Source organism: Schistocerca serialis, chromosome 6, assembly GCF_023864345.2.
Source record: "Schistocerca serialis cubense isolate TAMUIC-IGC-003099 chromosome 6, iqSchSeri2.2, whole genome shotgun sequence".
In the NCBI taxonomy this organism is placed as follows: domain Eukaryota; kingdom Metazoa; phylum Arthropoda; class Insecta; order Orthoptera; family Acrididae; genus Schistocerca; species Schistocerca serialis.
In genome coordinates, this window is record NC_064643.1 from 189,769,113 (window position 1) to 189,784,367 (window position 15,255).

The window sequence follows — 15,255 nt, forward strand, 5'->3', positions numbered from 1 at the left end:
AATTTTTGATTTTCCATTCGGTAGTGTACTTAGTTTTAAAATTACACACTATGGCCGTCTGGAATATTTACAGTTTCTCACCATTGCCATCCTTCATTTTTTCAATTTCCCACCGTCTGCCATCTTGGATTTTTAAATCTCTTGCCACCCACCATCTTTGTGTCACGTATTCAATGCCACTGATGACGTCATGGCCCTTGGATATAGCCAACAATTATTTTTCTCCCGGGCACTAGGTATGTGGGAAGAGTTCCCATTAGTTCATAGAATATACTACTGAATGGCATCATCACAAAAATCTGAGGAAGTTGGACAACTTTCACAGCTTTTTCACCAAGAACTCACTGTAACGCATTGTCTCCATGGAATACAATATTCACTAACAAGAGTCATTTATCATAATATAACCTTCATTTATGTAGATCGAGAGTTTATGAGATTATATGATTGGTTTCTAATTTTTTAGCTATCATCTTCAGATCATAAAATATGGTTACAGAGTGTAATCTGTTACATGTTGTGCATCCTAGTAGCGACTTTATCTAACGACAATTTACTTGATTGTACAAGATGAGTCGGAGAATACCCCGTAACATTATTTTATAATCTGAAGACGACTGCTAGCACAATCGAAATAGGTCATATCGTTTTATGAAAACACAATCTGTACAAATAGAGATATCATGGAAAGTGAAGTTTGCTTTTCCACATTACTGACCATGTTCATCAACGTGGATTAGTCAAATGCCTTTAGATTGACATTTCACATTTTCTCTTTTCAGATATCGCCGTAGTATCGTCAGTCTGGAGACTCAGTGAAACAGCTTTCCAAAATAATTTCTGCCACTAAGTAACAATGGCTGCAGTGTTGGAAGCTGACTGCACACTCACCAGAGAACTGCATGACTGCCATCATGGTGTTCATGATGACGGCAGCGCTCGTTGTGTTGAATCCTAGGGACAGCATCTTGTCACCAAACAGTATGCTGAATATGGCTACCAGGCACTGACCAGTCATCTGGAAGAAAACAAGAAATATCATCTGGTTCTGAACATGACACGAATGTACATAGCCAAAGTTACTCAGATAATAAAGACCTAACGTTACAACAAGTAAGTATTATAGAGATGTAAATTGGAAGGGTAACTATCTCTGTAACTATCTGTGTGGGACACAGAGACCACCAGTCACAGAGTTTACAATCTCTTTCCTAATACTTTTCACTAGTATGAAAGCACTGTAATTAAAGAAAGTTACCAACATGAAGACGATAAAAATAAAAATTTATAACCATTTCCCATCAGTTCTGTGTGTTCGCTGTTCTTGTGCATTTTATACCCCAGTATGTATTCTGTTGTATAACGTTCCAACCGAAAGAATTCCTATATACAATTACAATCAGTGATAACTTCACTGTTCCCGAAATTGTTACCTCAAATAATCGTGAATATCAATCCATCAAGAGAAATATTATATGGGCTACTGGTAATTTGCTGTGTGCTTATGGAAGATAAGGAGATGGACAATATTTAAGTCTATACTCATCCTTAGCATGACAGTGTATGGGCTGAAGGTAATGGTATACAGGGTGTTACAAAAAGGTACGGCCAAACTTTCAGGAAACATTCCTCACACACAAATAAAGAAAAGATGTTATGTGGACATATGTCCGGAAACGCTTAATTTCCATGATAGAGCTCATTTTACTTTCTCCCACCTACGCTCAATGGAGCACGTTATCATGATTTCATACGGGATACTCTACCTGTGCTGCTAGAACATGTGCCTTTACAAGTACGACACAACATGTGGTTCATGCACGATGGAGCTCCTGCACATTTCAATCGAAGTGTTCGTACGCTTCTGAACAACAGATTCGGTGACCGATGGATTGGTAGAGGCGGACCAATTCCATGGCCTCCACTCTCTCCTGACCTCAACCCTCCTGACTTTCATTTATGGGGGCATTTGAAAGCTCTTGTCTACGCAGCCCCGGTACCAAATGTGGAGACTCTTCATGCTCGTATTGTGGACGGCTGTGATACAATACGCCATTCTCCAGGGCTGCATCAGCGCATCAGGGATTCCATGCGACGGAGGGTGGATGCATGTATCCTCGCTAACGGAGGACATTTTGAACATTTCCTGTTACAAAGTGTTTGAAGTCACGCTGGTACGTTCTGTTGCTGTGTGTTTCCATTCCATGATTAATGTGATTTGCAGAGAAGTAATAAAATGAGCTCTAACATGGAAAGTAAGCGTTTCCGGACACATGTCCACATAACATACACTCCTGGAAATTGAAATAAGAACACCGTGAATTCATTGTCCCAGGAAGGGGAAACTTTATTGACACATTCCTGGGGTCAGATACATCACATGATCACACTGACAGAACCACAGGCACATAGACACAGGCAACAGAGCATGCACAATGTCGGCACTAGTACAGTGTATATCCACCTTTCGCAGCAATGCAGGCTGCTATTCTCCCATGGAGACGATCGTAGAGATGCTGGATGTAGTCCTGTGGAACGGCTTGCCATGCCATTTCCACCTGGCGCCTCAGTTGGACCAGCGTTCGTGCTGGACGTGCAGACCGCGTGAGACGACGCTTCATCCAGTCCCATACATGCTCAATGGGGGACAGATCCGGAGATCTTGCTGGCCAGGGTAGTTGACTTACACCTTCTAGAGCACGTTGGGTGGCACGGGATACATGCGGACGTGCATTGTCCTGTTGGAACAGCAAGTTCCCTTGCCGGTATAGGAATGGTAGAACGATGGGTTCGATGACGGTTTGGATGTACCGTGCACTATTCAGTGTCCCCTCGACGATCACCAGCGGTGTGCGGCCAGTGTAGGAGATCGCTCCCCACACCATGATGCCGGGTGTTGGCCCTGTGTGCCTTGGTCGTATGCAGTCCTGATTGTGGCGCTCACCTGCACGGCGCCAAACACGCATACGACCATCATTGGCACCAAGGCAGAAGCGACTCTCATCGCTGAAGACGACACGTCTCCATTCGTCCCTCCATTCATGCCTGTCGCGACACCACTGGAGGCGGGCTGCACGATGTTGGGGCGTGAGCGGAAGACGGCCTAACGGTGTGCGGGACCGTAGCCCAGCTTCATGGAGACGGTTGCGAATGGTCCTCGCCGATACCCCAGGAGCAACAGTGTCCCTAATTTGCTGGGAAGTGGCGGTGCGGTCCCCTACGGCACTGCGTAGGATCCTACGGTCTTGGCGTGCATCCGTGCGTCGCTGCGGTCCGGTCCCAGGTCGACGGGCACGTGCACCTTCCGCCGACCACTGGCGACAACATCGATGTACTGTGAAGACCTCACGCCCCACGTGTTGAGTAATTCGGCGGTACGTCCACCCGGCCTCCCGCATGCCCACTATACGCCCTCGCTCAAAGTCCGTCAACTGCACATACGGTTCACGTCCACGCTGTCGCGGCATGCTACCAGTGTTAAAGACTGCGATGGAGCTCGGTATGCCACGGCAAACTGGCTGACACTGACGGCGGCGGTGCACAAATGCTGCGCAGCTGGCGCCATTCGACGGCCAACACCGCGGTTCCTGGTGTGTCCGCTGTGCCGTGCGTGTGATCATTGCTTGTACAGCCCTCTCGCAGTGTCCGGAGCAAGTATGGTGGGTCTGACACACCGGTGTCAATGTGTTCTTTTTTCCATTTCCAGGAGTGTATTTTCTTTCTTTGTGTGTGAGGAAAGTTTCCTGAAAGTTTGGCCGTACCTTTTTGGAACACCCTGTAGTGGGCATCGGTCATGCCAAAAGGAAAGAAGGCAACCATTTGTGGTCAGACGAACATAGAATACGAGGGTCGTTCGATAAGTAATTAATTTATTTTTGTTTAATTGACAGTACAGAGTAACCGACCGCCTTGAAATGTAAGGCGGGCCGGATGCTTCTGAATCCAACCGCAAAATCTCATTTATGTATTTGGTTAAAACAAACTTGATTAAAATCAGGGGTGAGTGAGTCCTTCAGGTCAATCCAGTTCATCATTCCGAGATACTGAGATAGTAGGTTTATGTGAAGAATTTCATATAAGTATTTGGTTAAAACGATCTTGAATAAAATCAAGAGAGTGTGTTTCGTATTTCCCCACAAAGGGAGGTTTTGTATCTCTTCCCTTCTTCTAACTACCGATTCGATTACTCTTAGATACTTTACGGTTATGGCTGAGCGCGGTTGCTAATAACTGATTGCGTAGTCAAACGACATACAGATTTTTTTTCCTTTCCTTATTTGTAGGCATTACGTTATTCTGTACGGGCGTGTTTTGTTTACTAGACGACGATGCATAACTGCACCAAAAGCTTTCTGGATGTCAAGAAACGTATAGATCCTAATTTGAGCGTACCTATGACGAAATAGGAGTCTTGAATGAAAGAAATTAGAGGTAACACGTATATGTGAGAAATTTTGCTGGTAAACTTTAAAAACCATGTATCCATAGATGTTTAACACATTATAATGAAGTGGGTGACGTCCGGCTGACCATCAACAGAAAATACTGGAAGGGAGAGCGGGAAACATAAGAAATGCACAATAAAAAGCAAACAGACGTGCGACGACTTTATCAGACAACCATTGGTTACAAGAAAGGATACTGCCAGAAGAAATTTGGGTACTTCGCAGCTTTGTAGCTTAAGTTAAAGCTTTAATGAAAACTAGGTGCTATAACAGAAAAGCAAACATAAAAAGCATGAATAGGACGGTCCCAGGCGGGAAATGTTAATGACATATAACAGAATACATTGTGAGGCGTAAAAATATGCAACAACAGTGTGTACGTAGATTGGAAACTGGTAATTAATTTCAGTTTTTATTACTTTTATGTTACTGTAAGGTAATAGATTAATTATGTTTGAATTTCGTTCGGATGCACTGATGCAGCCAGAATAGGAAACTTTCTGCAGCTTCTCAATTAGTTTTACTAGATAATACTAGGAAGGCAATAGAAACTTTGATCATGAGTGGAGGGCAATAGCGACTTTGATCACATTTGTCTATGACGTCTCCTCCTCCGTTCTACTCCCCCCAACTATGCCCTCCAGTCATCATTCCTCCCTCTGTCTCACGTCTCCCCTTCTCCTGCATCACTTCTCCAGTCCCTATTTTACTTCGTAGAAACAGGATTGCAGAATTTGCTATGGCATGGAAAGCTAATTATGTAACTGTAGACCAGATATGGCTCACATTCAAAGATACGGTATCGACAGCAATAGATAGATTCAAACCGCATAAGTAAATAAGAGACGGGACTGATCCACCATGGTACACTAAACACGTCAGAACACTGTTGCAGAAGCAACGAAAAAAGCATGCCAATTTCAGAAGAACGTAAAATCCCCAAGACTGGCTAAGTTTCACGGCAGCTTGAAATTTGGTGCGGAAGTCAATGCGAGATGCTTTTAATAGTTTCCTCAATGAAACATTGTCTCAAAATGTGGTGGAAAACCCAAAGAGATTCTGGTCGTATCTAAAGTACACCAGTGGCAAAAAACAGTCAATACCGTCAGTGCGCGATAGCGATGGAAATGTTACCGATGATGCCGTCACTAAAGCGGAGTTACTAAATACAGTTTTCCGTAGTTTCTTCACGAAAGGATACGAAGAAAATATTCCTGAATTCGAAACCAGAGCAGCTGTAGCATTAGTTATATAAAAGTAGATACCTTAGGTGTTGCGAAGAAACTCAAATCACTTAAGAAAGGCAAGTCTTCCGGTCCAGATGGTATACCAATCAGGCTCCTTTCAGAGTATGCAGACACAATAGAGCCTTTCTTAGCAATCATATACAACCGTTCACTTGACGAAAGGTCTGTTCCTAAGGACTGGAGAGTAGCACAGGTCATACCAACATTCAAGAAAGGAAATAGGAGTAACCCATTGAATTACAGATCCATATCACTGACCTCAATTTGCAGTAGGATTTTGGAGCATATACTGCACTCCAACATAATGAATCACCTTGAGGAAAATGATTTATTGATACATAACCAACACGGATTCAGAAAATATCGTTCTTGTGCAACACAGCTAGCTCTTTATTCCCATGAAGTAATGAGTGCTGTCGACAAGGAATCTCAGATCGATTCCATATTCCTAGATTTCCAGAAGGATTTTGATACCGTTCCTCACAAGCGACTGTTAATCAGATTGCTTGCATATGGAGTATCGTCTCAGTTGTGTGACTGGATTCGTGATTTCCTCTCAGAGAAGTCACAGTTCGTAATGATAGACAGTATATCATCGAGTAGAACAGAAGTGATATCTGGCGTTTCGCAAGGTAGTGTCACAGGCCCTCTGCTGTTCCTGATTTATATAAATGGTCTAATTGATAATCTGAGTAGCCCCCTTAGATTGTTTGCAGATGACGCTGTAATTTACCGTCAAGTAAAATCATCAGACCATCAGTTCCAATTACAAACTGATCTAGAGAGAATTTCTGAAGGGTGTGAAAAGTAGCAATTGGCACTAAACAAAGAAAAGTGCAAGGTCATCCACATGGGTACTAAAAGTAATCAGATAAATTTTGGGTATACGATAAATCGCACCAATCTAAGGGATGTCAGTGGGACTAAATTCCTTGAAATTAAAATTACGAGCAACGTAAATTGGAAAGACCACATAGATAATATTGTGGGGAAGGTGAAACAAAGACTGTGCATTCTTAGCAGAACACTTAGAAGATGCGACAAACCCACTAAAGAGACAGCCTACATTACACTTGTCCGTCCCCTGCTGGAATAATGCTACCCGGTGTGGAATCCTTACCAGGAGGACATCGAAAAAGTGCAAAGAAGGGCAGCTCGTTTCGTGTTATCGCGCAATAAGGGTGAGAGTGTCACTGATATGATACGCTAGTTGGGGTGGCAGTCACTGAAACCAAGCCGGTTTTCTTTGCGGCGAGATCTATTTATGAAATTTCAATCATCAACTTTCTTTTCCGAATGTGAAAATGTTTTGTTGACACCCTCCTACGTAGGGAGAAATGATCATCAAAATAAAATAAGAGAAATCAGAGTTCAAACGGAAAGATTTAGGTGTCCCTTTTTCCCACGCGCCATTTGAGAGTGGAATGGTAGAGAAGTAGCATGGAAATGGTTCGATGAACCCTCTGCCAGGCACTTAAATGTGAATTGCAGAGTAACCATGTAGATGTAGATGTAGATAGTAACTCGTCCAAGTAGGCATCGCCAACGTTGGTTCGTTTTCAGTACGTGGGGGGGGAGGAAGATACAAATGTAAAATATTATACTACGAGCAATTATGAGTAAATATAATTGGCTGTTCTGCTAGATTTTCTCCTTTCGATAAAGCTGTTGTGAACAGCGTGTACCTAAGCATATGTATGTTGACAATGTAGGCGTCACAAACAGGTAGTAGGATTATTTCGTATTTTGACGTTCGATGAAAAGAAGGTTTAGTCTTTAGTCCTGTCGACAGCTAAACCGATATTCTATTTGATTGCTTGAAACTGGTGCTATATCTGGAAGTGAATTTCAGATGTTTGTGAGAAAAATGTAAAACCGTTTGTTTACTTAGTATTTACTACAGTTATGTGATGTGAAGCCAATATATAACAAGTAAAACAGGCTGAATTTTGATCATTGTGTTGTCTACGATGTTGGCAGCATATGTTGTTGCAAATACTGATCAATAAACTGTGTGTACAGAAGTTGATCTAGCGTCGTATGGCATTTTTAGAAACGTTTCAGGACTGATACCACTGCATCGACCAACATTTCAGATAGGAGATGGCAATGCATAATGTTCTACGTTAGTAACGTAATAGGTATTGCTGAATTGCTAACATAGCTTTTTATTTCGCAGGAGAACTTTTGTGAAGTTTAGAAGGTAGGAGATGAGCTACTGCGGCAGTAAATCTGTGGGCACAGATCGTGAGTCGTACTTCTCCAGTTCCGGCACACAATTTTAATGTTCCAGAAAGATACATATTTGCGCACACTCCACTGAAGAGCGAAAATTTCATTCTGGAAATTTTTTGTTTGTTTCGGTCGTAGGTCTACTTGAGGTTAACATTTGTTCTTATATACCTGGTAAAAATAATTGAAGTAGCGACAGAGGAACAATAGTTGCTTATACTACCAATATTATTGCGGACGGTCACGCTTTTCTCATCCCTGACCTAAACAAATGCAAGAAAGAAATCATCTAGTTCTTTAGCACAAGAAACGTATTAAAATTAAACAACAGTGTACTCAAGATCATGTAACTAAAAATCACTTTTTGTAGCTATAACTTCTGTAACATTTCTCCAGAAGCACATAAAACTAGTTAATAAGCACAGAGATCTTGGTTAGATAATGAAATTACGAAGCAGTATGCAAAAAATTTGAAGCAGAAAACTATAGAACTTGCACTTGCAGATAGCAAAAAGGTTACAATCCAGTGGTGCATGTTAAATGAAACAGAACAGACACCTCAGAAAACAGAATAAACAAAAAACAAAAAAGACGAAATTCATTGTCCTCATGAGAAAAGTGCTGAAGGAGAACTATTTCACACACACATCCATATAGTCAAGACATATGACACACACATTTTACCCGAGAACAATGAATCTCACTCACGCACTAATGTATGAAGTTGAAAAAAAAAAATACAGCAAGATATTAAATATTAAGAAGAATAGATTACCAAATGCTGAGGGAGAGGAAAAGTAGATAATGTAGCACAAGAATGAAAATATAGTTGAGATTTAATCAGGAAACTGATAGAAAACAAGTAAATGGCATCATCAAAAGCAAGGAAACTCATAAAAACAAAGAGAGATAGTAAGAAAGCACTAGCGCTTATGTCATCACAGAAAGAAAAGTAAATAGTTGAGGAATGGATACAAACGAAAGTAATACTCTAATACTCATTAGTATACAGGGGTATATCGATAAACCAACAGAGCTATTAAAAAAATGTTGAAGTACATCCTCTCAGAATCGCTCATAGTATAATGTTTCACCTTTTTTTCCAGCTCCCCCAGGGTATCGATAACGAACTAACACTGGCGATGGCGTGATGACAATATCCGATGCCATGCAGATAATACGCAATTCCCAGTACCACTGGACGAGGATGATATTGTCCTCACCCGTCCACGCCGTAGGAAGTTCTTTAATCCTGTTTCCTAGATATAAAATATCAAAGGGATGTTTTTTTCAAACAGCAGTTTTCAATAATCTGTACATTACGCCACAGAGATTCCGCGTACAAGCAATGTGATCTTTGGTTGTCAGTATACTGTCGTTGCCTGTGCAGCATTCGCGAGTGTTAAGTGAGAGAGTCTGGTTTTGGTCACGCTGCTTAGCGGTCTGGGAATAACTTGCAGAAGACGGAGATGCAATCATAGAGGATGTTGATTTTTGGAAATAAGTTTTAGTAAAGACTGATTTCAGAAATGTGAAGATATTCAGGTAACGATATCGCTGCATTGCTTGCTGCTTGCTCCTGCGTCATTTATGATAAGTTTGAGATAGGTAAATTTTCGGTGATTTTTCATTGTTGATTCAATACGGTTAGTTTGATTTTCGAGACATGATTAGCTGCTCACGAATTAGCTGCTCACGCGGCTTGTACCACCCATAAGATATTTTAGAAGGGGGGAGGGGGAGGGCAAACCTATGGCTATGAAATAGTATGAAGTACTTTTAATATTTGGGAAGAAAAATATCGACTTATAAGTAACCATTAAAAAAACTCAGTTTTGACCCTGTTAAAAATTTTCGAAATACCAATTTTTAATTCATTTTCTTGAAAGGAAAAACACCTGATTGCAGTATATTTTCCCAATCCGTGAGAGCCAGGGGTGGGGAAAGGAGGGGGTACACGGCCTCCATTGCCTCTTGGTACGGGAGCCTTTGACTGTGAGCTTTAGATTCACCACTCCTACACCACTTCATTAACGAATTACATGACAGAGCTATATTTTTATTAGAAATGAATTTTGTAAGGTTTGTTGCAAATGATGAAAATCATTTTTATAATTTAGATTTTAAATGTTAGTCTTTTTATACCATTCTGAAGGTTCAACTTTTCACCATAACCTTACCAAATTTATTTTGTAATTCAGTGCCACGAAAGTTTATTAGGGCCATTTCAACATCATTGTTAGGACGCAATAAAATTATTTACCTTTAAGCATTGCATTATAACTCCTTTAGAATACAATTTTTGGTTTTATAATTATTTTTAATATAAGTTAACTGGAAATAGTAGCACAGTTTCATATGAATTTGGCTATTTTTTTCATACGATGAAGTTTACGTAACCACGCCATTTGCATTATTCGGTTGAAAGAACGTTCACATTACAATACATACCCACATTAAAGTTAAGAATACAAAACAAACCAAAGAATCGTAAAATATTTCCTTTCCTCTTACTGTAGGTGCGTGATGACATATAGAAAATTATTAAAGTATTTGCTGCATCAAATCACTGCCAAGAATTGTCACCGTGTGATACACGGTGTTATGTAGCGTAGGATATGAGATGTAATAGAAGCAGCTATTACAGAGAGAACACGCTCTATGTTATAGATTCTGAAAATCGGTTATAAAAACCCTATTAATTAGATAAATACGAAATGTCACAACCATGATTGATGGGTTATTGCATTCCCATTAAACGCTTGCTTGTAAATTAATTGGCGCGGTTGGTTCAGATCCCTGCACACAAATACTTGCAGAAATTTAAATGGGTAACATTTGTTCGATTATTGTCAGTGAAGAGCAACATGCCTTAATGCAAGCAATTACGTAACAGTAATCCTCGTCATGAGTGACGAGTCATGGTTACACTTGTCTGGGTGCATAAATTGCCAAATGAACCGGTATTGGTCGACAGAAAATCCACACGCGATCCACCAGGTACCCTTGCTTAACGAGAAGATTGGTGTTTGGTGTGTCATCTCCGATAAATGTGTTATGGGGCCAACATTCTTTGAGATGACAGCGAACTGTGACCTCTGTTTGGGAATCGTGGAGGGGTTTATTTTAATTTTAACGGAATGTGAGTGTCAGTTATGTTAAGGGCCGGTTTTAAGTGCCATACCCTATACGATAGTCCCTGAGCTGTCTGCGGAATACACCGCACTGGACGGTTCTTAAGGAGATAATTATGCGTTAGAAATTTAGAACCGTAGCTAATAGTACTATTTAGGATTGGTTGCGTACAAGAGTGTAATATTTTCAAATCATGTGAAGTAATAGATCAATGAGATAACAGCAGTATGTATTTTCGATAATTTTGAAGAACATATAATAATTCCAGTTTAAGCAACACTTGGACCACCAGACTATTTCTTTGACAGTTATTCATTTCGAGCCGGATTTGTTTAGTGCCTGGCTTAGTGCTGTGTTTGTAGACCTATTTTGCTTTGCTTTAAATAATTTAGATATCTGCCGCAATCTCCCTTTACAGTGCGTTTGTCTACAATTGATTCAAAGCATTACTCTAAAGTATTTATTCGTGTTTCAGCTTTTAACACTTTCAGATAATTCGGTGTGTTCAATCTCTCTCATTCCATGTCGCAGTGTTTGCTTTCCAGTTTTAGATGTTAAGAGCAATGTACCCTAGTGGCCATTAAAATAGCTAGACCAAGAAGAAATGCAGATGATAAACGGATATTTATTGGACAAATATATTATACTAGAACTGACATGTGATTACATTTTGACGCAATTGGGGTGCACAGACCCTGAGAAATCAGTATCCAGAACAACCACCTCTGGCAGTAATAACGGCCTTGATACGCCTGCGCATTGAGTCAAACAGAGCTTGGATGGCGTGTACAGGTACAGCTGCCCATGCAGCTTCAACACGATACCACTGTTCATCAAGAGTAGTGACTGGCGTATTGTGACGAGCCAGTTGCTCGGCCACCATTGACCAGACGTTTCCAGTTGGTGAGAGATCTGGAGAATGTGCTGGCCTGGGCAGCAGTCGAACATTTCTTGCATCCAGACAGACCCGTACGGGACCTGCAACATGCGGTGGTGCACTATCCTGCTGAAACTTAGGGTTTCGCAGGGATCGAATGAAGGGTAGAGCCACGGGTCGTAACTCATCTGAAATGCAACGTCCACTGTTCAAAGTCCCGTCAATGTGAACAAGAGAAGACCGAGACGTGTAACCAATGGCACCCTATACCATCATGCTGGGTGACACGCCAGTATGGCGATGACGCTTCCAATGTGCGTTCACTGCGATGTCCCCAAACACGGATGCGACCATCATGATGCTGTAAACAGAGCCTGGATTCATCCGAAAAAATGACGTTTTGCCATTCGTGCACCCAAGTTCGTCGTTGAGTACACCATCGCAGGTGCTCCTGTCTGTGATGCAGCGTCAAGGGTAACTGCAGCCATGGTCTCCGAGCTGATAGTCCATGCTGCTGCAAACGTCGTCGAACTGTTCGTGCAGGTGGTTGTTGTCTTGCAAACGGTTCCATCTGTTGACTCATGGATCGAGACGTGGCTGCACGATCCGTTACAGCCATGCGGATAAGATGCCTGTCATCTCGACTGCTAGTGATACGAGGCCGTTGGGATCCACCACGGCGTTCCGTATTACCCTCCTGAACGCACCGATTCCATATTCTGCTAACAGTCATTGGATCTCGACCAACGCGAGCAGCAGTGTCGCGATACGATAAACCGCAATCGCGATAGGCTACAATCCGACCTTTATCAAAGTCGGAAACGTGATAGTACTCATTTCTCCTCCTTACACGAGGCATCACAACAACGTTTCACCAGGCAACGCCGGTCAAGTGCTGTTTGTGTATGAGAAATCGGTTGGAAACTTTCCTCATGTCAGCACGATGTAGGTGTCGCCACCGGCGCCAACCTTGTGTGAATGGTCTGAGAAGGTAATGATTTGCATATCACAGCATCTTCTTCCTGTCGGTTAAATTGCGCGTCTGGAGCACGTCATCTTCGTGGTGTAGCAATTTTAATGGCCAGTAGTGTAGACCAGTGACAGAGTCATACGGAACGTTTTGCGAAATTTTGGACACTCCAGAGATATAAACAAAATAAGTTTATAATAAAACACAATTAGCCTTACAACGTGGACTGTAACAGTTTACAGTAAGTTAAGAGACAAACAGTACAAGGCAGCACCAGTGATAGCAGAAGTCTGTCGTTTGCGCTTGCCGATTATTCGAGCGATGTTAAAAACTTGTAACAGCAGATACCTTTCTTGTGTGCGTGAGATAATGATTCAAAGATGAAAGTATATAGCATCTGATAAGGCTTAAATTAGTGAACTGACTTTTTGCATTCATGTCATCCACCCGATCAGGTCTCGGAAGGCAAAAAGGTACAGTACGACCGCTATGTCATCCTCAGCCGATAGGCGTCTCGCGATACGGTTACGTAGGGCATGTGGTCAGCACACCACTCTCCCGACCATTGTCAGTTTTCGTGACCGGGGCCGCTACTTCTCAGTCAAGTAGCTCCTCAATGGTCTTCACAAAGGCTGAGTGCTCTCCACTTGCCAAGAGACCCAGACGGTCACCCATCTATGTGCTACCCAAAAACGACAGCGCTTAACGTCGGTGATCTGGTGGAGATCACCGAAGTTAAGCTCTGTCGTTTTTGGATGGCGAACGGTCTACCCGATAGAAGGCCCTAGCCACACGACATTTCATTTTATCTGGTGGAGATCGGTGTTACCACTGCAGCAAGGCCGTTGGCTTCACTTAGTATACAGGAGAAAAATAACACATTTAAGGAATACGAGTATATACTACTAAACAGGAGTCCAGGCCCTCCTTAAACTGGGACTTTATAACTTTTTCTGGAGAGTGGTTTATTATTTTCATTTTAGTATCCCCCCATCCCCCCCTCCCTCCATCGGCTTCTACGTTCTGCATATGGGAGCAGCGTGGCATCCTTTCAGTTTCTGGGTGTATTATTATTATTATTATTATTATCGTCTGCATTTTATTATTAACTTGGGGAGGGGAAGCGGCGGACGTAGAATGCAGCCTGCGGTGATTGTCTTGATTAGTGTACTGAAACGCAGTTCCAGCGTTAAGATAAAAGTAGTTTTCAAATGAAAAGTTTCGAAACGTAGTAACATCCAAATCGGATGAAATTTGCGTGTGCCACTTTCGGATGACGTAGTTATACATCTAGAGATGCAACTGTGGTGTCGTCATCACCAACTGAAAAATCTGAAACTGTGCACTCAGGAGGCTAGGTGACGCTCCCCGTCTTTTTCCATGTCCAAGGTTCGATGCTCCTTGAGTCTCCGTAGCCTATGCAAGTCTATCAGGAGCAAACGGCTGGGCTGCACAAGGGAGGGGTTATTCTGCTCCACGATAACGCGCATCCACACGTCTCGAATGTGACACATAGTGTAATGGTCAAGATCTAGAGGGAGCAGATTGAGCATCCACCAACAGCCCGGACATGTTTCCCTGAAACTTCAATCTGTTTCGTGAGCAAAAGAAGAAGGAAAAAAACCTGTAAATGAGAAGAGCTTCAAGTCGGACGAAGAACTGGACACTGTCGCGGACTGGCTCCTGTCACAGCCACGGGAAGTATGAGACCAGCCAATACTTCGGCTCGTGAAACAGCAAGATAATTGTACACAGGTTTCTGGTGATTAATTTTGAATAAAGACTTCATCTGTTATCATAGCGTTGTTCCGTGTCTCTTCCTTTGAGCACCCCTTACAATTTGCTGTAGATCACAGAATGTACTACAAATCAAGGGTTCTAGACTTATTGAGACATTAATCTAAATTGAGTGTGGAAGTTATCGTTCTTCGTGATATCAACTTGCTTCCAACTGCTTAAGGCCTCTGACTGAAGGGAACGTAGATGTCACGATATAATGCGAATTTTATCCATAATTTAGGTAGTTTATATCCGAAATTATCCTAGAGAAACTGCCGTATTAGGTTACTTCAGGCGACATTACACCATAATCTTTTGCTAATTGTCTCTGAAGAACAATTGGGATAATTAACGTCGCTACAAACTATTGGTTTGATCATGTAGCGCTTGTACAATCATACTTCCTTCGCATCATGTCAGTCATATAAGTTTTTCTAAAAAAATTAACCCAAAACAATGGAAAAGTTGTCACTGGTGGACGGGTATGCAAATTGTTCAGGGAATGCCATGTTAAAAAAATTTCAACAGGTGTTGAGCATTTAGTTTTGAATTCCTTTACTCACATCTAGA

General features: G+C 41.9%; 1 long non-coding RNA gene across 1 annotated transcript in view; it reads right to left on the reverse strand.

The window, feature by feature from the left end:
• Positions 1 to 940: 940 nt before the first annotated feature.
• Positions 941 to 15,255, reverse strand: part of LOC126484620 (uncharacterized) — a 75,205-nt gene continuing 60,890 nt past the window's right edge. Inside the window, exon 3 of the long non-coding RNA XR_007587890.1 lies at positions 941 to 1,018. This is a non-coding gene — a long non-coding RNA (uncharacterized LOC126484620). The remainder of the gene's footprint in view (positions 1,019 to 15,255) is intronic.